This window comes from Schistocerca americana, chromosome 2 (assembly GCF_021461395.2).
Source record: "Schistocerca americana isolate TAMUIC-IGC-003095 chromosome 2, iqSchAmer2.1, whole genome shotgun sequence".
Classification (NCBI taxonomy): domain Eukaryota; kingdom Metazoa; phylum Arthropoda; class Insecta; order Orthoptera; family Acrididae; genus Schistocerca; species Schistocerca americana.
The window spans coordinates 296,097,791-296,122,300 of NC_060120.1; the positions used below are offsets into that span (position 1 = coordinate 296,097,791).

At 43.5% G+C, this 24,510-nt stretch overlaps 1 long non-coding RNA gene and 1 pseudogene across 2 annotated transcripts in view; one reads left to right on the forward strand and one right to left on the reverse strand.

The window, feature by feature from the left end:
- The window catches only part of LOC124595807, a 146,876-nt gene that overhangs the window by 35,997 nt on the left and 86,369 nt on the right, over positions 1–24,510 (forward strand). The window lies entirely within an intron of this gene.
- Positions 14,097–14,214, reverse strand: LOC124597592 (annotated as a pseudogene).

Here is a 24,510-nt window from a genome sequence, read left to right on the forward strand (position 1 = left end):
ACTTCCAAAAAACATGTATATACAACAAACAGAACTGACTTCTAAACACTTTCATATACAGAGCTATCATCAGCCCTCCTATCTGTTTGTGAGAATTTCGAATTAATTAAGTTGTACGCTATCATTTAAAACCGTTTCTATTCTGTTATATCTGGACTAATACGAGTGTCCGATAGTAAACGGTTTGCTGTAGCTGCTTAGTATTCTTTCAGATATTAGGGCGTCAAAACACCTAAAAAATGTGACCGGAAGTCAGAGAAACAAACGTGCGATCCTGCTGCGGCGGCATTGATCATAGTTCCCGATAGATATGGAAAACTGGTCACTATTAAACCTTCAGCAAAATGCGAATGGTTTCAATATATTACTTTCTTTATCACTTGAAAATATGTGGTTTGGTACCTTATAATATATAGCTAAAATGTGCAAGTGGTTATCCTTTATCAATAATCATGCTTTGATGAAAACCACTGCTCCAGATAATCTGAAATGCACCCGGACCAGACAACATATCCAGGACAGCACTGAAAGTGGTGGATTGCCTCTAAAAATCAGACTCTTCTTCCTGGTTCTTCTAATGTTGCAAACCTGTAAGTTACCAGCAGAAACGAAGAACACAGTTGTCACCATCTTAAAAAAAAAAGGCTACCGTCTGTAGTAATTGCTGTGGCATATCCCTGTCCGCCGTGGCCGGTTAAATTTATGCCAGAATTCTGTTGAATCGCCTTCGGGCTCTATCCCGAGACTGTACTTCCTGAATCTCAGATGGATTTCACCCCTCCAGAGGCACTGTTGATATGATTTTCTGAACACAACTACATGGAAAAGTGCAGGGAACAACATAAGCCTATGCTATTAGTGTTCTTTGTCCTAGGATAGGCCTCTGATACGGCGTTCGGAGAAGGTATATGAAAATATTTCGCCTGTCTTGAACATTTACTTGGTCTAATGCAAGCTTTCTATGATGACATATTGGGGCAAGTGCTATACTTGGATGAAACATCGGACAATTTCCCTACTACTAAGGGGCTCAAACAAGGACGTGTTCTCGCGCCTACATCGTTTACCCCGTACTTCGCAGCCATGCTTTATGGGACATCATCTATAAACGATGCAGGTTTAGAACTTAAATACAGATTCGGCGGAGGACTATTTAATGAGCCCAAACTCCACTCTAAATTGTTCAGAAGTCTTAACCAGGTAACTGAACTGTAATATACAGACGTCAATGCTTCAGCGGCTCATACACTCGCAGAGCTGCAATCGTCTGTAAATTGTTTCAATAGTGCGAGTAAACAGTTTGGCCTGACCATCCAACATCCCAAAAACAAAAGTACTCGCAAAGCCAGTTCCTCCAACTGTATTTCTGGCTCTCAATATCACTGTTACCAGCATACCTTTGGAAAAGGAAGTTCACTTCCTCTCTTAGGAAATATATTATCAACTAATTGCTCATCGGGAAATAACGTGGAGTAAAGAATATGCGCTGCTATTTTGTTTTTGGACGTCTCATACATTGGGTCTTCCTGAATAAATACATAACATATGTACCAAACTGATGGTTTATCGATCAATTGTTTTCTTCTACCATGCTCTATGGCTGCAAAACTTGGACGCTACATCGCCGTGAGCTTAAGCAACTAGATTGCTTCAACCAACAGAAACATATTGTATATACACTATAAACGTCAAATGGGATGAGTTCATACCAACCAACCCTTCCTGAGAAGAGGAAGATGTGCAGTACAGAAACCTTTACTGGTTACAAACTCAGACGCATCGGGGATTTCGAGCGGATGAGAAACGACAGATTTCCTATACAAATGTTGTGCCCTGATCTGACTTGTTCAGCCTGTTACACTGAGATCTACATTTTCATGTGGATTCCGTACCATCGTTATTGCTTGCAAAAAAAACTTGAACATCTTTATTAGAGACAATCATTGTTCAATTCTTAGTCGTCTCTAGATTGGTCCGTGTCTGCAAAAAACAATGTCGGATTTTTCAGTCCAACTGTGCTGTGAACACTGTTATTTGTATTCAAGAAGCTAGGTTCAACAATATATTGCCGGTAGCTCTGTGACCAAATTACTACAATTCTGTATGTTTAGTACACGTGCCATTTGTAACATGAGCACTTACTGTAATACTTACTGTAATGTAGCCATATTTAAATATAAATTGGGATAAACTGAGTAAATAACATGTAAATTCACTTATTCCACGTCATTACAATATATCGGACTTGTTACTCATAGACGAAGTAACTAACGAAACAACTCATCTTCTACTAACGGCAGTTCCTCTTCGAGATCAAGTTACAGCTGGGTGTTCCTAAGACATAAGCCTGCTTTAATCGATACATTTAGTTTGTGTAATTAAAGGCACACCCACGAATTACATATCTTTATACTGAAGAACTGGTTATTTATTCTTTTTTTATTTATTATTTTCTTAAAGGCACTACAGAATCTCCCTTGTTTCATTTTATCGCCATTCCCCCGTAAATGAAACAAAGGACGCACACACACACACACACACACACACACACACACACAGAGTGTGTGTGTGAGAGAGAGACAGTGGTGGAGAGGTACATACTCAGTTTTTACTGTGCTGTTTCTTTTGTTGTGAACAGAACTCCGTATATTTTGTGACACTGTTGTATTACCGATGGCTTTATCTAACTCGACGACAATGTGAAGCTGTTAAATTAAAATATCTTTCTAAATCCCACTGAATTACTTCTTGCTATGGTACCTCATCGATAAGCGGTGCGCTGCTTAGGTTCTGTCACTTAGGTCACAGCAGGGTTCAAATGGTTCAAATTGCTCTGAGCACTATGGGACTCAACTGCTGTGGTCATAAGTCCCCTAGAACTTAGAACTAGTTAAACCTAACTAACCTAAGGACATCACACAGATCCATGCCCGAGGCAGGATTCGAACCTGCGACCGTAGCAGTCGTGCGGTTCCGGACTGTAGCGCCTTTAACCGCTCGGCCACTCCGGCCGGCTGGTCACAGCAGGGGAGAAATTTGTTTTACAGCCATTACTCCTATGATGACACTAAACTACCGCCTCTCTAGTCCACGCTTTCTGTGCATTCCTATTTCGTCGATAGTGGACCACATGTTGTAATTAGTACATTGCAGACGATGCCTGTTGCTTTTCTTACAAGGAGACAAGAACAAGAAACCTATTTCCATTACATAGTATAAAAGAGGACCCAGGTTAATGAAATTCACAAGCGGGATCCTGCTCATTTTATTGATACCGCTTTTAGTTACGCAAACAATGCTGCTGAACTGAAATCAATGTGGCAGTTAGTGCCTGAGATGACGTGACATGACATGGAGAAACGACGGAAGGTCACAGCCGTGGCTTCTGAATGTCGGCAACAGTTACTGGAGTTCATCCACGTAACGCTCAAGACTATCCTCGTGTAACTTGCAATGTGGTGTAGTGTTGAGCTGGCGTCATTTTAACCTAAAGATCTTCTGATATTTCGTATTTATTGCACGTAGTTCTGTACGACTCTGCTGCTATAGAATGCTTGCTTGTAAGCTGCTCAGCCCTAATGAACCACCATGTTGAGTCATTAGAGAGTGATGTTAATTTCTTTCTAACGAGAGCTACGGGTCATCGTTGACTCAGTGCACAGAAATCTGTTGTCGCCAACATTAGCGTCATTTTGAACGCAATGTTTGCTGTCGGTATTGCTCCGATCTGTTTTAGTGAGTAGCTGGCATAGCCTTAAATGATTAATTTTCTGTGTGGTCATACTGACTGATCACAGTAACATTTGTTCAGATATGTAGGGAAAGGGAAATGTCCACAGAGGAAGGTATTTTCTTGGAACAGGAAAACAATTTTCCTAGTCTCATCCGCAACCGACATATCAAGCAATTCTTTCTGTATCAGTGTCGAAATTACTTTAAATGTTCTCTATGGCATAAAATCATTTTAGTGATTTGTTTTCTTGTAAAATATTTTCCACTCCACTAGGCCGTCTGGCAGAGCAACAATATGTAGAATATTTGAATTAAAAACAGTCTTTGTTGCAAAAAAAAAAATGTCTCTGAGCACTATGGGACTTAACATCTGAGGTCATCAGTCCCCTAGAACTTTGAACTACTTAAACCTAACTAAGCTAAGGACATCACACACACCCATGCGTCGGCCAGAGTGGCCGAGCGGTTCTAGGCGCTTCAGTCTGGAACCGCGCGACCGATTTGGTCGCAGGTTCGAATCCTGCCTCGGGCATGGATGTGTGTGATGTCCTTAGGTTAGTTAGGTTTAAGTAGTTCTAAGTTCTAGGGGACTGATGACCTCAGATGTTAAGTCCCATAGTGCTCAGAGCCATTTGAACCATTTGAACCACACCCATGCCCGAGGCAGGATTCGAACCTGCGACCGTAGCGGACGCGCGGTTCCAGACTGCAGCGCCTAGAACCGCTCGGCCACCCCGACCGGCAATGACTGGACATACTGCACTCTTTCCATGTTCTTTTCCCTTCATTAGCATGGAGGTGGGATGGTTTGTCAACTGGACGATTTTCGTTTGTGTTTGGGAAAGCACAGCACGTCGTTTTTGAGACAGTTTGGGAAGAGAATGCTACGTAAGAAGCGATCCCTTGTCATCAGTATAGACTGGAGTTTCAGATGCCTGCCTCTGCAGAAGTCGGGACGGCAGGGGCGAGACAGGCGATTGCTGGCTACTGTGTATTTACAACCTGGGCCCTGCCCAGCACCTGGAGTGTGGTTGGAAGGCCACACTAGCAGCAGGAACGCGCCGAACCCTCATGTTCTACTGAGAGCTTTTTGTTGGTAACCATTGCTCGCTTTCCGAAAGAAAGCGTAGCCTCGGTAGCTGCTTTCCACATTCAGAAAACCTCTGATCCAAAACGCTCCATTGGTAAATTAGTCAGCGACGTCATGGAGACGAAGCTGTGGCTGTCGTTTTTTGGAAGTGGGAAGGCGTTTTGTCACGTTACTGGCGTTGTACCGCAACTCGTTGTCTTGGAGGATTTTATGTGTGGAAGAATCTCCGCTAATGGGCCAGCGTGTATGCATTTTTCTCTGTTGGCAGACATGCAGAGCTGTTCGCGGGAAATGATAGCAGGCTTAGGAATCACTGAACGGTTGTGGAGTCAGTGGCTACGTGCATAGGAGAGGAGATCAGAAGAGATATGGAGCTGTGCATATATTGTGCTTGTTAGCCGCGTACGCTGGAGACGAGTAGTGTCCGGAGCTGCGGGAGCAGGAACGCGGCCTCGGCTTGTCTGCGGCAGAGCCATTCGCGTGACCTAAGTAACAGCGTCGGCGTGATAGGGCATTTCTTGGTCCGCACTCGCAGACATCTGTATGATCGCTATGATCGCCTGTCTCAGGTCCACCATTGCTCAATTGAATGTTTGAGTTTCTTGATCAACCGGCAGGTTTAGAGTCACTGTTATCATTGGGATTCAAATTCAAAGGGTTCAGATGGCTCTAAGCACTATGGGACTTAACATCTGAGGTCATCAGTCCCCTAGACTTAGAACTACTTAAGCCTAACTAACATGACATAACACACATCCATGCCCGATGCAGGATTCGAACCTGCGACCGTAGCAGCAGCGCGGTTCCAGACTGTAGCGCCTAGCGGCCGGCTATCATTGGGATTAATGAAGTTTGAGATTCTCGTTCACATCGATGCGTGCATTAAGAGGGGATACATTTTTCATTCAATAAAGTAACTGTGCGAATCGATAGAAATACACTATTTGCAAATTTATGTGTATAGAGTTTGTAAAACATTCCGCAGTCTTTCATAATCGATTCACTAAGAGTATGTCTACTGAATACATCAATGTATCAATTGAAAGACTATTTCTGTTAGACACCTTCCATCCATATTAAAACATTCTTTGCGTACATCTCCGTTTTACCATCTACAGCTAGGGCCTAAAAATCGCGTTACCCAAAAATTTATAGCTTAGCTCTTAAAGGTGTGACCGACTTACAATTAATTTTCTGGGTCTGTGTAACTTTGCACGCGCATCGGGTTTCACAACATATCGAAAAACAAATATCGCATTAAAATGGAACTACTGTGCAGAATGAGCACATTAATATCTGCTTCAAAAATCATTTTGTTTGTAATGGGAAACAAACTGACGCTTTCTGTCGTCACGGGCATCGCATGACAGTCGTGATGAACACTATTTGTTTGGTTAACTCCACTTACACACTGCAAAAATGAAAGTGGAAATATCTGCCGAATCGCCAGAGAAACTATGCTTGATGACTCATGGAGAGACACCCTATATCCGGAGATTTAGATATAAAAGAAGCTCAGTATATACAGGGTGATTAGGAACAGGCTAAACAGCTTGTTGGGATGTTGCAGGGTAGGTTGCGCTGAGAAATAATCAGAAAAAAAATTCGATACGTTGAACCGTTTCCGAGTTAATTAAAATTGAAGCTAGCCAATCAAGTCGTTGCGGACGCAAATTCAAGCGGCCCGCTAGATACAATTAGCGTCATGTGTTCTCGTACTACAGAAGACAGCGCACGAGACTGCTCAGTCTTTGTGTCGGGTTCGAACTTTGCTAGCGTCCCGTGTCCAATTTTTGTATCACTGTCTTGTTCGGTTTTAGGAAACCAAACGAAAAACACCCTTGGCAACACTATCTCAGCACAACTTACCCTGAAACACCTTTACATACTTCTCAGACCGTTTCTGGGCACCCTTTATAGGTGCAGAAACATTTGATTTAACCGCCAGAGAAATACACACCGTATACGGTTGATGTATGGTGACAGTGCTAAACTTCGAGAGTTTTAGCTTGATCGTTGGTCGTCAGAAGTTATTTCTGGGCAGCATTAAGTAAACCAATCAAAACGACAAAACTCCATCAACAAAGAAAGTAGCTTAAAAACACTCGTTGGAGCAATATTTGGATATTGTTCGTCAGTGTCGGATCTGTACTGGGTATGACTGATAGGGGAAATAGAGGAGATCCAAAGAAGAACAGCACGTTTGGTTACAGATCCAGTGAGAGCGGAAGCCTCACGGAGGTGCTCACCCAGCTCCAGTGTCAGACACTGTTAAAGAGGCGTTTTGCACCACGGTGTGGTCTACATCTACATCTACATCTACATCTACATCCATATTCCGCAAGCCACCTGACGGTGTGTGGCGGAGGGTACCTTGGGTACCTCTATCGGTTCTCCCTTCTATTCCAGTCTCGTATTGTTCGTGGAAAGAAGGATTGTTGGTATGCCTCTGTGTGGGCTCTAATCTCTCTGATTTTATCCTCGTGGTCTCTTCGCGAGATATACGTAGGAGGGTGCAATATACTGCTTGACTCTTCGGTGAAGGTATGTTCTCGAAACTTCAACAAAAGCCCGTACCGAGCTACTGAGCGTCTCTCCTGCAGAGTCTTCCACTGGAGTTTATCTATCATCTCCATAACGCTTTCGCGATTACTAAATGATTCTGTAACGAAGCACGCTGCTCTCCGTTGGATCTTCTCTATCTCTTCTATCAACGCTATCTTGTACGGATCCCACACTGCTGAGCAGTATTCAAGCAGTGGGCGAACAAGCGTACTGTAACCTATTTCCTTTGTTTTCGGATTGCATTTCCTTAGGATTCTTCCAATGAATCTGAGTCTGGCATCTGCTTCACCGACGATCAACTTTATATGATCATTCCATTTAAATCACTCCTAATGCGTACTCCCAGATAATTTATGGAATTAACCGCTTCCAGTTGCTGACCTGCTATATTGTAGCTAAATGATATGGGATCTTTCTTTTTATGTATTCGTAGCACATTACACTTGTCTACATTGAGATTAAATTGCCATTCCCTGCACCATGCGTCAATTCGCTGCAGATCCTCCTGCATTTCAGTACAATTTTCCATTGTTACAACCTCTCGATATACCACAGCATCATCCGCAAACAGCCTCAGTGAACATCCGATGTCATCCACAAGGTCATTTATGTATATTGTGAATAGCAACGGTCCTACGACACTCTCCTGCGGCACACCTGAAATCACTCTTACTTCGGAAGACTTCTCTCCATTGAGAATGACGTGCTGCGTTCTGTTATCTAGGAACTCTTCAATCCAATCACACAATTGGTCTGATAGTCCATATGCTCTTACTTTGTTCATTAAACGACTGTGGAGAACTGTATCAAACGCCTTGCGGAAGTCAAGAAACAGGGCATCTACCTGAGAACCAGTGTCTATGGCCCTCTGAGTCTCGTGGACGAATAGCGCGAGCTGGGTTTCACACGATCGTCTTTTTCGAAACCCATGCTGATCCCTACAGAGTAGATTTCTAGTTTCCAGAAGAGTCATTATACTCGAACATAATACGTGTTCCAAAATTCTACAACTGATCGACGTTAGAGATATAGGTTATAGTTCTGCACATCTGTTCGACGTCCCGTCTTTACTGTTAGATTCCGGAGAGCGTATGTTTCTAGAAGAGTCAATCAATATATTGCTTCGTCCTACGTTTATCTCGCGAAAGGGCCATGAAGATAAAATCAGAGAGATTCGAGCCCACACAGTGGGTTACCAGCTCTCGTTCTTTCTGAGAATAGTAAAAGGGGTCTACTGGACTTGAATAGAAAGTACCCTCCGCCACACACCGTGACGTTGCTTGCAGAGTATAGATGTAGATACAAATGCAGATGGATTGTTCACACATTAGAGATGCGCCAAATCAGCTGACTGATATCCCATCCCAACAGCTGCTTCGGTGCCTCATTACATGGTTGATGTGTTTGACCACCACGAGCTGCAGCAATCCCGAAGGTCACTGTTGTTGCACGTCTACTTCTGGGAAAGGCAGAGGTACAGAGGGAGTGGAGTTAGGGGAACGGACATGACGTCATCATCCCGCTTGACGAGTGGCGAAATTGCCACGAACGGGTCTCGGACCGCGCCAGACACGCGCGTGGCGGCTTTGACGTCAATAGCGCAGCACCAGACCACGCCGCGAAACCGGATTACTCGTGATTCTGTCTGCATAGCCAGAGGCTTCAACAGGGCAAAACTTGTTGTGAGTTACGCCTGCTGTTGACCTATAAAGGTTCTCGGCGAGTATGTGTACTAGATCCGCTACAGTGGACTCACACGAAGCTTATTTCTCTAGGTTTGATCCGCGGTTCTGTCTTACTCGGAGTATTGAAGCAGGATCCACTAGTCCTAGTTCCAGAAAAATCGCAGCTTTGGTTTCAAAAACATCACCAGAAAGGAGAACGATGTGTTAATCCCATGCCTCTTTGGTATTCCGTTGAATGATGTCCTAGGTTGAGGTCGTGAACGCGATGGGCAGTATAGGCGCTGATTCCTCGGTCTGATTGCAGATTCGTTTTAACCTAAGTACGAGGAAACGTCAAATCAGTCAGGTTCACGCAGTGGCAGGAAATAAATACTCCCTCAGTCTTAATTTCCTCGTCTACTCGTTACACACAAACCCGCCCACGTCGATCTACATCTACATGATTGCTCTGCAGTTCACAGTTAAGTGCCTGGTAGAGTGTTCATCAAACCACCTTTAAACAACTTGTCTACCATTTCACTCTTGAACAGTGCTCGGGAAAAACGAACACTTAAATCTATCCGTGCGAGCTCTGATTTCTCTTATTGTATGATTATGATAATTTCTCCCTATGTAGGTGGACTTCAACAAAATATTTCCACACTCCGAGGAGAAAGTTGGTGACTGAAATTCCATGAGAAGATGCTGCCGCAGCGATGCACGCCTTTGTTTCAATGACTGCCAACCCAATTCGCATGTCATATCCATGGAACTCTCTCCCTTATATAGCTATAACACAAAACGAGCTGCCGTTCTTTGAGCATTTTCGATGTCCTCCGTGAATCCTGTCTGATACGGATCCCTCACGCACAGCGATACTGTAGAAGAGGTTGGACAAGCGTACTGTAAGCAGTCTCTTTAGTAGACCTGTTACATTTCCTTAGTGTTCTGCCAATAAATTGCAGTCTTTGGTTTGCTTTCTTCATAACATTATTTATTATCACAAGCATCATGTACATGCACCAATGTCTTATCAACATATGAAATGTTTCGCGAAAACTCTTTATTAACACGAACAATCCTGCTGGCAGAACATCCGCAACTGAACATTATAGCAGAGGTTGAAAATACCGCTTCAGCTGTAAATTACTTTATTTTCACATGACCGGTTTCGGACTGTTATAAACCTATCCTCAGGTGTCGTAGCTGTGCTGTGGTCCCCGAGCGCTGCGTGTACCAGGTGCGGTGTGCTGCCTATGCGCGCACTACGCCGAACAGGCTGTTTACAGAGAAATACACCCGACTCTAATCATCACTTAACTGTAGCATTACGTCGGCAGGAAATGCTGAAAACACTTTTGGAACCAATTTTATGTTGGCAACCCCGCACAAGCTGATTTCAGATGCTTTCTAGCCTATTCAAAGCGGTGATTGCTTTGTTCTGGTGTTTTTCAAGATAAGGTGTTCACATCAGCTGTAACTTTGCTTTGTTTAGAAACTTTCAACGTGTCCCGACTTGTGTTTATCTCTCGGTAATTACTTTCCTTAATAAATCAAGTCTCCGCGTCCATTGTTTCATTGTTTCTCCGATCAAAAGTATAAATTAAGCTGGTTTACACAGTAAATCTCCTGTAACTTGTAGTCCTCTGTATTTTGTGGACAGTTTAAGATACAGAAAGAATGGGCAAGTAATTCTGTTGCGTGTTTACTCGTCTTAACTCCGAGCCGCACGTTATCACAGGAGTTGAACTGCGACGAGAGCACCTACAAACTCTCTTCACTAGTATCAACAACGCTGGATGTTGGAAGTTTTATTTCTGAAATACTCGCCAGGCTTGCACTGCCGTACCAGAAAAACAAAAACTATAATAATAGGTTGGTTTTGGACAAATTTTGGTATGAAGTGACAGCTGAATTGAGAATAACACATTTGTTAAAACATTTGTTTTCACTGTAGTCACTGTAGCATAAAAAAACATTGGGTTCCGCCGAAGAAAAATTTTGAAGAGAGCACGATTACTGGCTGATTCTGAAGTTATTTTCAGTGTAAGATAATGTTCAATCATTTCCTGTCAGTTATTAATTTATGCAGTAAACAAATGCATTTAACAGTGTCGTTGGCCACATCTACAAAGTTTTGTACTTATGTGGCTAATACTGTCCATTTACAACATAGTAAATCAAAACGAAATTCAACGTTTCTTCATGCTCGTGATATCCCAATGCGTAAATATTCTTCTTCAGCATCTGACTGATGCCTTCCCTTAGCTCGATTAACATTTGTGACTTTATAAGTAGCTTCAGCCAGTCCTCGTGACACTATAACACATTATGTTTGTAGTTTTGGAACATAGAGCCAGAACTGGCACCACAAATCTCTCGAATACAATTTCCATCCACGCTTTCTAGACCGCTAGGAAAATCTAAATATTGTAATAGTCATCCAATATTTTTCTGAAATTGTTTATGTCTGCAAATTTCATTTTTGGCTGTCTTCCGATATAACTCTGGTTAATACTCTTTTCGCAACGTTGCAACTCCAACAAGGAAATGAAATGCAAAATTGATAAAAGACTTAACTATCCAGTATACAGACGAGTGAAAAGAGTATTCAGTAAAACTCATGACTTTTTTCCAATTTATTATGTATTTATGCTCATGCAGTATGGTTTCAAACAGCAAAATATTGTTATTCGAGCTTTGTTAAGTTTTTTAGGAAGTGTGGTATGAAATAAATGGAAAAGCTTGCGTGAGGAATTTGGTTCTACCTATGCTTCCTTTTCAAAGACAGAATAAAACACTGCCCCACGCTATTATCAAAGCTCCCTCATGAATACCTGTACCCCCTTGAGTGGCCGCGCGGTTTAAGGCGCAATGTCACGGATTGCGCGGCCTCTCCCGCCGGAGGTTCGAGTCCTCCCTCCGGCATAGGTATGTGTGTTGCTCCTAGCATAATTTAGTGTGTAAGTCTAGGGACCGATGATCTCAGCAGTTTGGTCCCTTAGGAATTCACACACATTTGAACATTTTTGAATACCTATTATTGGATGCTATCCAAAATTCCCGATAAATTTAATATTGCGACCAATCAATCAGCAGTATGAACTGCCGCAGCTATACGTCTCTATATGTCTTTCAACTGCCAGCCTGCAAGAAAAAAAACTACGTGGCGTTACTGTGAGTGTATTCGTGTGAACGTTGTTGCTGATTTTTTTTTTTTTTTTTTTACACCGTTCTACTGTGTTTGTTAAACTGCAGCTGAAACCCACCGCACGCGAAGGGAGGCTTTTAGCAAGCAAGCTCTGGACCAAGCAAGTGGTTTAAGAGACTTAAATATGGCTGGGAGTCTGTGGAGGATAGCAAACACTCGGGCCGACCGCCATCATGCACAACTCCGTAAACGATCGCTGAAGTCCGAGAAGTGATCCACAAGGAAAGAAGGCAGACAGTCAACGGTTTTTGTGAAATCGTCGGAATCTCATACGGGATAAGACAACGCATTCTAACTGATGAACTGAACAAACTGCAGCGAACTTCGTGCCTCGACATTTGAACGTCGACCAACGTGACCATCAGGGTGAGGTGTCCTCTGAAACACAACCAACATTTCGAGATGATTCAGATATATTGTCTAGGGACACAACTGCCGATGAAACATGTATGTACCCTGAAACAAAACACAAATCCACGCAGTGGAAGAAACCATCTCCCCCGCGGCCCAAAACACAAGCCAGTATGATATAAACAGTAAGTCTCGAATGCGATCAGGCAAGGAATTTACGTTGCAAAGTTTTAAGAACAATGAGGGAAGATGTCAGACACAAACGACCTGAGAGATGGAAGAACAAAGAATGGTTGCTGGATGATGACAATGTACCTCACACACTTCGCTCACTGTGGGGGAATTCCTGGCAGAAAACGTGACAACAGTCCCACACCGTTATCTAGTCTCTCGCGACTTCTACCTCTCCTTGAAAATGAAGTTTGAATGGCGGAATTTTAAATCCACAGGAGAGATTAGATGGGAATCACAAATAATTTTGAACACTCTTCAGATTTCCAGCACTGTTTGCAAAAATGGATAATCTCTGGAAGTGATGCACTCAAGTGCGAGGGGATTAATTTGAAGGTGATGGTGGAAATGAAGTTGTAAGGTTTGTTTACTGATTTTTAAGCGGATATGCTGGGAAATTTTGGGCAGCGCCTGGTAAAAGCCAAGGCCAACGCTTTGCTTTAGTCGCTGCTCTCTGTGACGCTCTTATCTATCATAATCGTAGCCTAAAGCCGTCCTCACACTGCACGAAATAGCTGACCTTGACTTGGATGCGGATGGGGCATCCGTACACACGATAAACAGCGCTGTCGGTAGGCGGGACGAGTTGATTGACGTGATTCCAACTCTCCAGCGGCACTTGTCGGTTTTATTTGGCTCGTAAAACACACAGTTCGTTTACGAAAACGGACGCGCGTAAAGCTCCTACGTCAGATGCATTAAAATACATATTTCCTCCATTGTCCATATGTTAGTCATATTGTTCTAAATAAAAGCTGCCATATATTTTCCGCCATTTTGTTACAACAAACCGTAAGCGTTTTCGAGAGACCATCAACGTGCTGGTGCTTAGAAACGGCATACAGAATGTTAGGGGTATAAATGCAGATATTGCGATCGTTGATACTTTAATATGCACCCATTTCAGTGTGTCAGTTGTTTTTTCCCTGCGTCTGACAGTCTTCCACAAACACATCACGTAATTTACTACCTTATATTTTAAGGTCGTAACTGCACCACAAAGTGGTGTTACGCGGCAAGTGAACAACTGCTCCGTTAAGAAACTATTAAAGCACTCCGTCTTCAGGCCACGAGTGGCCTACCGGGGCCATCCGACCGCCGTGTCATCCTCAGTGGAGGATGCGGATAGGAGGGGCGTGGGGTCAGCACACCGCTCTCCCGGTCGTTATGATGGTATTCTGGACCGGAGCCGCTACTATTCGGTCGAGTAGCTCCTCAATTGGCATCATGAGGCTGAGTGCACCCCGAAAAATGGCAACAGCACATGGCGGCCTGGATGGTCACCCACCCAAGTGCTGACCACGCCCGACAACGCTTAACTTCGGTGAGCTCACGGGAACCGGTGTATCCACTGCGGCAAGGCCGTTGCCAAGAAACTATTAATAACATGCTTTTTTGACATTTTGATGATAATAATTTTTTAAAATTTTTGTTACGATTCCATTGTTATCGCTTATAATTTTTAAAGGACCACACGATCATTTGGCAGTTCTATTGTTTATTTAAGTAAAACCCAGATTTCGGCCTTTTATGCCATTTTTAAGTGTTTGCTTTTAGCAAATACTTGAAAACGTCTTAAAACGCGGAAACATGGGTTGTACTTCAAAAAACAATAAACAGTCAAATGCAGGTATGTTACTTTAAAAAATATTGTATGACTGTTGTTCAGCAACATCAAGAACTGCTTATTATTTATGATTTAAAATTGAAGTAATCAGTGAATAATATAAGTTTTCTCATCTTTTTAAAATTTTATCAAACTTTAAAATGAACAACGTGTTCCATCAATGTACCAGGAATCTCAGAGTGTCGCGCCAGAGGAAATGTTTGGGAATTCCTGGTGTAGACTAATCGTTTTGAGTCAACACGTCCACACTTCGTCACCTGACCTACTGACCAGAGGAAAATAAGCATTAATGTCTTGCTCCTGCCACATGTACTTGGAGGAAATAACCAACCTAAAAACCTGCTACTTCTCACTGAAACGCCAAAGAAACTAGTACAGGCATGCGTATTCAAATACAGAGATACGTAAACAGGCAGCATAAGGCGCTGAAATCGGCAACGCCTATATAACAAGTGTCTGGTGCAGTTGTTAATTCGGTTATTGCTGCTACAATGGCAGGTCATCAAGATTTATGTGAGTTTGAACGTGGTGTTATATTTGGCACACGGGCGATGGGACGCAGCATCTCCGAGGTTGCGATGAGGTGGGAATTTTCCCGCACGACCATTTGACGAGCATACCGTGAATATCAGGAATCCGAAAAAATACCAAATCTCCGACATCGCTGCGGCCGGAAAAAGATTCTGCAAGAACGGGACCAACGACCACTGAAGAGAATCGTTCAACTTGACGGAATCGCAACTCTTCCGAAAATTGTTGCAGACTTCAGTGCTGGGCCATCAACAAGTGTCAGCGTGCGAACCATTCAACGAAACATCATCGAATGGGCTTTCGGAGCAGAAGGTCCAATCGTGTACCGTTGATGACTGCACGACACAAAGCTTTACTTCTCGCCTGGGCCCGTCAGTACCGATGTTGGACTTCGATGACTGGAAACATGTTGCCTGGACGGACGAGTCTCGTTTCAAATTGTATTGAGTGGATGGACGTATACGGGTATGGAGACAGCCTCACGGCTCCATGGACCGTGCAAGTCAGCAGGGGACTGTTCAAGCTAATGGAGGCTCTGTAGTGGTGAGGGGCGCGTGTAGTTGGAGTGATATGGAACCCCTGACACGTCTACATACGACTCTCACACGTGACGTATACGTAAGCATCCAGTCTGATCACCTGCATTCATTCAGCTTCCGTATGTCCAACGAAACAGCCTGAAGAAGACGCAACGGAGTGTCGAAACTGGTAGCGACAAAATAATAAAATCATAAGGACGGCTTGTAATGGTACTTGAATTACGTAACCATTACGGCACCTCACTTCAACCTCTCGATACCAGCAATATTCTACTGTGTTTCTGTAAAATAGTTAACATATTTCTGTGACAACATTCAGATTTGATTTCATTAATGTAGAGGTACTTCGATACATCGATATATATGTATTGCAATGATATTATTCTTATGTGTATTCTTTCTTTTGTCACTATGATCTTTGACGTACTTGTAACTCTGATTTTTGGGCGCGTAAGCGGTTATTAGAGAGTCAAGCTTTGGTCGCCATGTTAAAAAGACGCAAATTGTAGTCAGTTTATGAAATGTGAACTTTAACAGTGAGGAAGATATTTTCAAGTATGTTTTATATTGTGAAGTGATGGTTTGGAACGAGTTACATGATGTTGCAACAAAAGTAATAAAAAAGAAATGTAACTTAAATTCGGAGTGCTGATTACTTTTTTTACATCACCATTGTCCTAACTTGGAAAAGTTTCATCTTCAAGAATGGTTTATGAAACACATCTATAAAACTTATGAATATCTCAGAATAACAGCTAGGCCTCTTTGCGTCCGAGCTTGGAATCATCACTACCTAGATTTTGGACGATTGAGCCATGAGTTCACAACGAGACCAGAGTGGGGAACACGAAAAGATGAGTGCCTAGTTTATCCATTATTTCAAGGAATGACTTTATTGACTGTGCTCTAAAGTCACCTGCCACATAATATAACTTCATTGCTGCCCGAAGCTGCAATATTTAGCAGCGTGAGCAACACTACAATCATAATTAATTTTTGACCTTCGTTGTGGTAGGGTTGTTAGAGGCTGTAGGTGTTTTTATTTTTTGTCGAATGCATCCATTCATGTTCATTGTGCATGCCGACGGACCTGGGCAACTCCAGGAGGACTATGCGATAACCCACACGTCCGGAACTGATACAGAGCGGATGCAGGGTCACTTTCTGAGTTTAAACTCTTCCGCTGGCCACCAAACTCCCTAGACATGAACATTATTGAGCATATCTACAATGGCTTGGAAGGTGCTGTCCAGAAGAGATCTACACGTCCCCGTACTCTTACGGATTTATGGACAGCCCTGCAGGATTCATGATGACAGCGCCCTCCAGCACTACTTCAGACATTGGTCGACCCCATGACGCGTCGTTTTGCGGCACTTCTGCGTGCTCGCGGGGTCCCTACACGATATTAGATGGGTTTACCAGTTTCTTTGGCTTTTCAGTGTACTTTACGTGGCACGCTGCCGAAATAGTACAGAACTTTTTTGTGTTTCACACGACGAAATGGAACTTCAACGTCAAATATCAGGGAGTGACGTAACAATATCCGTACAACTCCACGTCAACGGTGGCAGTTCGTCCAGTGTGAGGACGGCCAAGTGACAGTGACTGGATGTTTGTCGAGCTGGGGGACAGGTGAGACTTTCGTGAATCAGTGAGGCAGCGGGAGGCCCCGGCGCGGCAGTGCGTGCCGGAAGCTGGCGCTGTGCGGCGGCCGGCGGCGGCGGCCCTGGGCGTCGGCCGGCGCTGCCCTTGAACCAGAGGCGCCGCCAGTCGCAGCGGCAGCCACACTTTTGTTTGTGTTGCGCCGAGCGTGACCGCCGCAGCCCGGCGCTCCCAACCCACGCAAGCCGCCGCCGCTGGCCCTCGTCCCATCCAGCCGCGCTCTGGCCACGCCTCACTAGCTACGTGTTTAAACCTGAAGTGAAGTGGAAGGAAGACAAGGATTTCTGGTCACATGAGTATCGGGTAAATATCAACAGCAGCAGAAAATGGTATAACAGGTGTACGGTTCGTTATGAACAGGAAGGTAGGGTAGAGGGTGTGTTACTGTGAACAGTTCAGCGACCGGGTTGTTCTAATCAGAATCGACAGCAGACCAACACCGACAACGATAGTTCAGGTATACATGCCGACGTCGCAAGCTGAAGATGAACAGATAGAGAAAGTGTATGAGGATATTGAAAGGGTAATGCAGTATGTAAAGGGGGACGAAAATCTAATAGTCATGGGCGACTGGAATGCAGTTGTAGGGGAAGGAGTAGAAGAAAAGGTTACAGGAGAATATGGGCTTGGGACGAGGAATGAAAGAGGAGAAAGACTAATTGAGTTCTGTAACAAGTTTCAGCTAGTAATAGCGAATACCCTGTTCAAGAATCACAAGAGGAGGAGGTATACTTGGAAAAGGCCGGGAGATACGGGAAGATTGCAATTAGATTACATCATGGTCAGACAGAGATTCCGAAATCAGATACTGGATTGTAAGGCGTACCCAGGAGCAGATATAGACTCAGATCACAATATACGTAGTAGTGATGAAGAGTAGGCTGAAGTTCAAGACATTAGTCAGGAAGAATCAATGCGCAAAGAAGTGGGATACGGAAGTACTAAGGAATGACGAGATACGTTTGAAGTTCTCTAACGCTATAGATACAGCAATAAGGAATAGCGCAGTAGGCAGTACAGTTGAAGAGGAATGGACATCTCTAAAAAGGGCCATCACAGAAGTCGGGAAGGAAAACATAGGTACAAAGAAGGTAGCTGCGAAGAAACCATGGGTAACAGAAGAAATACTTCAGTTGATTGATGAAAGGAGGAAGTACAAACATGTTCCGGGAAAATCAGGAATACAGAAATACAGGTCGCTGAGGAGTGAAATAAATGGGAAGTGCAGGGAAGCTAAGACGAAATGGCTGCAGGAAAAATGTGAAGACATCGAAAAAGATATGATTGTCGGAAGGACAGACTCAGCATACAGGAAAGTCAAAACAACCTTTGGTGACATTAAAAGCAACGGTGGTAACATTAAGAGTGCAACGGGAATTCCACTGTTAAATGCAGGGGAGAGAGCAGACAGGTGGAAAGAATACATTGAAAGCCTCTATGGGGGTGAAGATTTGTCTGATGTGATAGAAGAAGAAACAGGAGTCGATTTAGAAGAGATAGGGGATCCAGCATCAGAATCGGAATTTAAAAGAGCTTTGGAGGACTTACGGTCAAATAAGGCAGAAGGGATAGATAACATTCCATCACAATTTCTAAAATCATTGGGGGAAGTGGCAACAAAACGACTATTCACGTTGGTGTGTAGAATATATGAGTCTGGCGACATACCATCTGACTTTCGGAAAAGCATCATCCACACAATTCCGAAGACGGCAAGAGCTGACAAGTGCGAGAATTATCGCACAATCAGCTTAACAGCTCATGCATCGAAGCTGCTTACAAGAATAATATACAGAAGAATGGAAAAGAAAATTGAGAATGCGCTAGGTGACGATCAGTTTGGCTTTAGGAAAAGTAAAGGGACGAGAGAGGCAATTCTGACGTTACGGCTAATAATGGAAGCAAGGCTAAAGAAAAATCAAGACACTTTCATAGGATTTGTCGACCTGGAAAAAGCGTTTGACAATATAAAATGGTGCAAGCTGTTCGAGATTCTGAAAAAAGTAGGGGTAAGCTATAGGGAGAGACGGGTCATATACAATATGTACAACAACCAAGAGTGGACGATCAAGAACGAAGTGCTCGTATTAAGAAGGGTGTAAGACAAGGCTGTAGCCTTTCGCCCCTACTCTTCAATCTGTACATCGAGGAAGCAATGATGGAAATAAAAGAAAGGTTCAGGAGTGGAATTAAAATACAAGGTGAAAGGATATCAATGATACGAATCGCTGATGACATTGCTATCCTGAGTGAAAGTGAAGAAGAATTAAATGATCTGGTGAACGGAATGAACAGTATGAATGAGTACACAGTATGGTTTGAGAGTAAATCGGAGAAAGATGAAGGTAATGAGAAGTAGTAGAAATGAGAACAGCGAGAAACTTAACATCAGGATTGATGGTCACGAAGTCAATGAAGTTAAGGAATTCTGCTACCTAGGCAGTAAAATAACCAATGACGGACGGAGCAAGGAGGACATCAAAAGCAGACTCGCTGTGGCAAAAAAGGCATTTCTGGTCAAGAGAAGTCTACTAATATCGAATACTGGCCTTAATTTGAGGAAGAAATTTCTAAGGATGTACGTCTGGAGTACAGCATTGTATGGTAGTGAAACATGGACTGTGGGATAACCGGAACAGAAGAGAATCGAAGCATTTGAGATGTGGTGCTATAGACGAATGTTGAAAATTAGGTGGACTGATAAGGTAAGGAATGAGGAGGTTCTACGCAGAATCGGAGAGGAAAGGAATATGTGGAAAACACTGACAAGGTGAAGGGACAGGATGATAGGACGTATGTTAAGACATAAGGGTATGACTTCCATGGTACTAGAGGGCGCTGTAGGGGGCAAACCTACAGAGAAAGACAGAGATTGGAATAAAAAAAAATAGCTTCGCGAAACAGTTTCACGAGCCAAATAAAAAAAAAAAAAATAGCTTCGCGAAACAGTTTCACGAGCCAAGTCTCGCGTGCTAAGCCGGCCTCGGTGGCCGAGCGATTCTAAGCGCTTCAGTCTGGAACCGCGCGTTCGCTACGGTCGCGGGTTCGAATCCTTCCCCGGGCATGGATGTGTGTGATGTCCTTAGGTTAGTTGGGTTTAAGTAGTTCTAAATTCTAGGGGACTGATGACCTCAGATGTTAAGTCCCATAGTGCTCAGAGCCATTTTGAACCACTTTATTCGCGTGCTAAACGAGTTGCGCAATGCAAAACCCAAAGAAATTCTGACCGTATGTAAAGGATGTTAGTGGCGCCAGAGATCAAACAGGACTGATACTGACGATGCCGGCCGGAGTGGCAGAGCGGTTCTACATCCACATCTACATACATACTCCGCAATCCACCATAGGGTGCGTGGCGGAGGGTACCTCGTACCACAACTAGCATCTTCTCTCCCTGTTCCACTCCCAAACAAAACGAGGGAAAAATGACTGCCTATATGCCTGTGTACGAACCCGAATCTCTCTTATCTTTGTTGTCTTTCCGCGAAATGTAAGTTGGCGGCAGTAAAATTGTACTGCAGTCAGCCTCAAATGCTGGTTCTCTAAATTTCCTCAGTAGCGACTCACGAAAAGAACGCCTCCTTTCCTCTACAGACTCCCACCCGAGTTCCTTAAGCATTTCCGTTACACTCACGTGATGATCAAACCTACCAGTAACAAATCTAGCAGCCCGCCTCTGAATTGCTTCTATGTCCTTCCTCAATCCGACCTGATAGGGATCCCAAACGCTCGAGCAGTACTCAAAAATAGGTCGTATTAGTGTCTTATAAGCGGTTCTAGGCGCTTCAGTCTGGAACCGCGCGACCGCAACGGTCGCAGATTCGAATCCTGCCCCGGGCACGGATGTGTGTGATGTCCTTAGGTTAGTTAAGTTTAAGTAGGTCTACGTTCTAGGGGACTGATGACCTCAGATGTTAAGTCCCATAGTGCTCAGAGCCATTTGAACTATTTGAAATGGTTCAAATGGCTCTGAGCACTATGGGACTCAACTGCTGAGGTCATTAGTCCCCTAGAACTTAGAACTAGTTAAACCTAACTAACCTAAGGACATCACAAACATCCATGCCCGAGGCAGGATTCGAACCTGCGACCGTAGCGGTCTTGCGGTTCCAGACTGCAGCGCCTTTAACCGCACGGCCACTTCGGCCGCAACTATTTGAACTGACGATGTCAAAGCAAAAGCAGAAATTCTGAACTCCGACTGGAAACGTCCCTTTAGAAAGGAAAACCCAGAAGGATTGCCCCAGTTTAATCCTCGTACCACTGACAATATGAGAACAGCTGAAATCGTCAACATTGAACAAAGCCCGAAGGCCGGATAGTGTCTCTAACAGATTCTACAATGAATTTGCGGCTGAGTTAGCCACTCTTCGAACTATAATCTATGTTAGATCTCTCAAACAAAATGCAATACCCAATAATTGGAACAAAGCACACGTCACTCTCGTCTACATAAACGGTAGAAGAAGTGATCCGCAGAACTATCGACCAGCGTTCTTCACGTCGATTTGTTGTAGAATCTGAGCTCAGACGTAACGATCTATCTCGAACGTGTGACCTCCTCCATGCCAACCAGCATGGATTGCGAAAAACCCAGTCATGTGAAACCTAACTCGGACTTCTTCGTTGATCCATTGTGGATCGTGGGACGACGGCTGGCATGAACGTTTTGATGCAATAATTTACCAATAGCCGTATGATTTGTAGAAATTTATTTTATTTTATGAACTTCTATGTGCTACCAGTTTCGGCATACATTGATGCCATCTTCAGGCCCCACTCGTAAAATCGCTATACACGGATGGAGCCGTATAACTGGATCCGTGAATCAATCGGCTCTTGGCGTGAGTCTGTGTCGCCTGGCCACCAAGAGCTGTTGCAGGACGATTGATTCTCGGATCCAGTTATATGGCTCCTTCCGTGTATAGCGTTTTTACGACTATGACGAGTGTGGCCTGGAGATGGCATCAATGTAATGCCGTAACTGGTAGCACATAGAAGTTCACAAAGTAATTTCTACAAATCATACAGCTGTTGGTAAATTATTGCCTCAAAAAGTAACTCGGACCTTTGTCATATGACATACTGAAAGCCTTAGATCAACAAAGAAAAATACAGCATTTCTCGATTTCCGAAAAGCATTTCTTTCATTGTTAGTACCACACACACGCTTATTTTCAAAAGTATGACCGTATGAGGTTTCCATCCAAATTGGTAACTGGATTGAGAATTTTTTGTTTGGGACGATAGAGCATGACTCGTCATCGACAGATTTAGAAATAACTATGGGTGTGCCCTAGGGGAGTGTATTGGGACCATTGCTGTTGTTGCTCTATATTAATGACATCGCGGAAAATATTAATAACAGCCTCGAACTTTTCGCAGATAAGCCAGTTATCTATAACGAAGGAAGCTCCCTAAATATTCAGTCAGATCTCGATAAGCTTTCAAAGTGTTACAAAGATCGGCAACTTGCTTTAAACGTTTAGAAATGTAAAATTGTGCACTTCACAAAAAGAGAACACATAGATCCTCTGATTACAAGATCAGTGAGTCAGAGTTGGAATCTGTCGATTCGTACAAATACCTGGATGTAACACTTTGTACGGAAATGAAATGGAACGATCACACAGCATCATTTGTAGGTAAAGCACGTGGCAGTTTTCGATTTATTGATACAATACTGGAGAAAAGCAATTAGTCTACAAAACAGAATTCCTTAAAATCATTCATGGTCATCCTACTGACCAATCGGGCCCGAGCAACCGCCCGTTCACCCTCTGCCGATGGAGTCACTGGATGCAATTTGGAGGGCCATGAGGTCAGGACACCGTCCTCCCGGTCGTTGTCGGGTTTCTTGACCTCAGAACCTCTACTAATCCATCGAATAGCTGCTACGCTGGTCTCACGATGCTGAGTGCACCCCGTACCAGTCCTCACATCAAGGAAAAATCCGTGGTACTACCAGGAACCGAAACCGGGTTCTCCGCAAGGCAGTCACCTGTGCGAACCACTCAGTTACTGAAATGGACGCTCTAGGTTAGGAGCCGTACGAAACAGAACCAACAGGGGATACTGAATGTATACAGAGAAGGGCAGCACGAATGGTCACCAGTTTGTCTGACCTGTCGGAGTGTTGTCACTGAGACGCTGACGAAACTGAACTGGCACTCATGAAAACATAAGGAAACTACCACGATAAAGCATACAAAGTGACTCTCCATACTGTAAATCACGGATTTTGATGCGCTTCAAATATGTTGTAGAGGCACTTATCCCGAGTACCTGGCTATCCGGTTTTTTAGCGACGGGCGTTAGTTTTTGGGAAAATCCACTTCGAAGTTCATTGCGTGCTTTGTATATCCGTAATATTACGCATTTTCCTAGCAAGTCAGCGTAGCACAGCGGTTAAGGTTCACAGGTACCGCGCTGGAGGTACCGTATTCCAATCCTGCTCGTGTGCTTCTTTTTTTTTTATAATTCACCGAATTTTTCAATTTTATTTCAAAGAATATCAACAGTGTAAGGTGTGCGAAATTATAAAGATATATTCAGTTATTCATTTTTTCAAATATTCATTCCGTTTGTGGTTCGCACCATATTCTCACAATTCATCTTATTCGTTGAAATCTATCAGTTCATCATCAATAATGATCTGTCTTTCGGCCAAGAGATCCTGTATTGCGGTACATATCTCATCACCAATTTCAACGGGATTGGCAGAGATCACGCTAGGCGGTGTATTCGTTACGAGATTCAAATCGTGCAGTAGATTTTCGGCGTATTTAATGGCATTTGTGATTTCACCTATTGATTCTTCGTTCAACTCCTCTGCTTGCGGATCTTCTTCTGGCTGCACTACTGTAGATACACTTCGTTCTTCCATTTCACAGAATTTTTTAACACACGGCACTAGAGACGCTTTGCGAGCAAATGACGCTGTAGTTAGATGCGAACGTAAAGGAATGCAACTCGCATCCTCACTGGCCTAGGAGCTGGGGTTCCCGTTGCGGCTAACGGTATTCGCGGGAGAGGGGACGATAATGGGTGGAGATCGATTTCAGGTAATACAAGAAGCGACTGTTGTACGAACATTTGGAACTCCAACTGCGAACCACAAACAGAATTAATATTTGAAAAAATTAATAACTGAATATATCTTTATAATTTCGCACACCTTACGCTGTTTGTTGATATTCTTTGAAATAAAATTGAAAAATTTGGTCGATTTTGAAAAAACAAAGTACCCAAGCAGGATTCGAACACGGTACCTCCAGTGCTGTAGCCGTGGACTTTAACCGCTG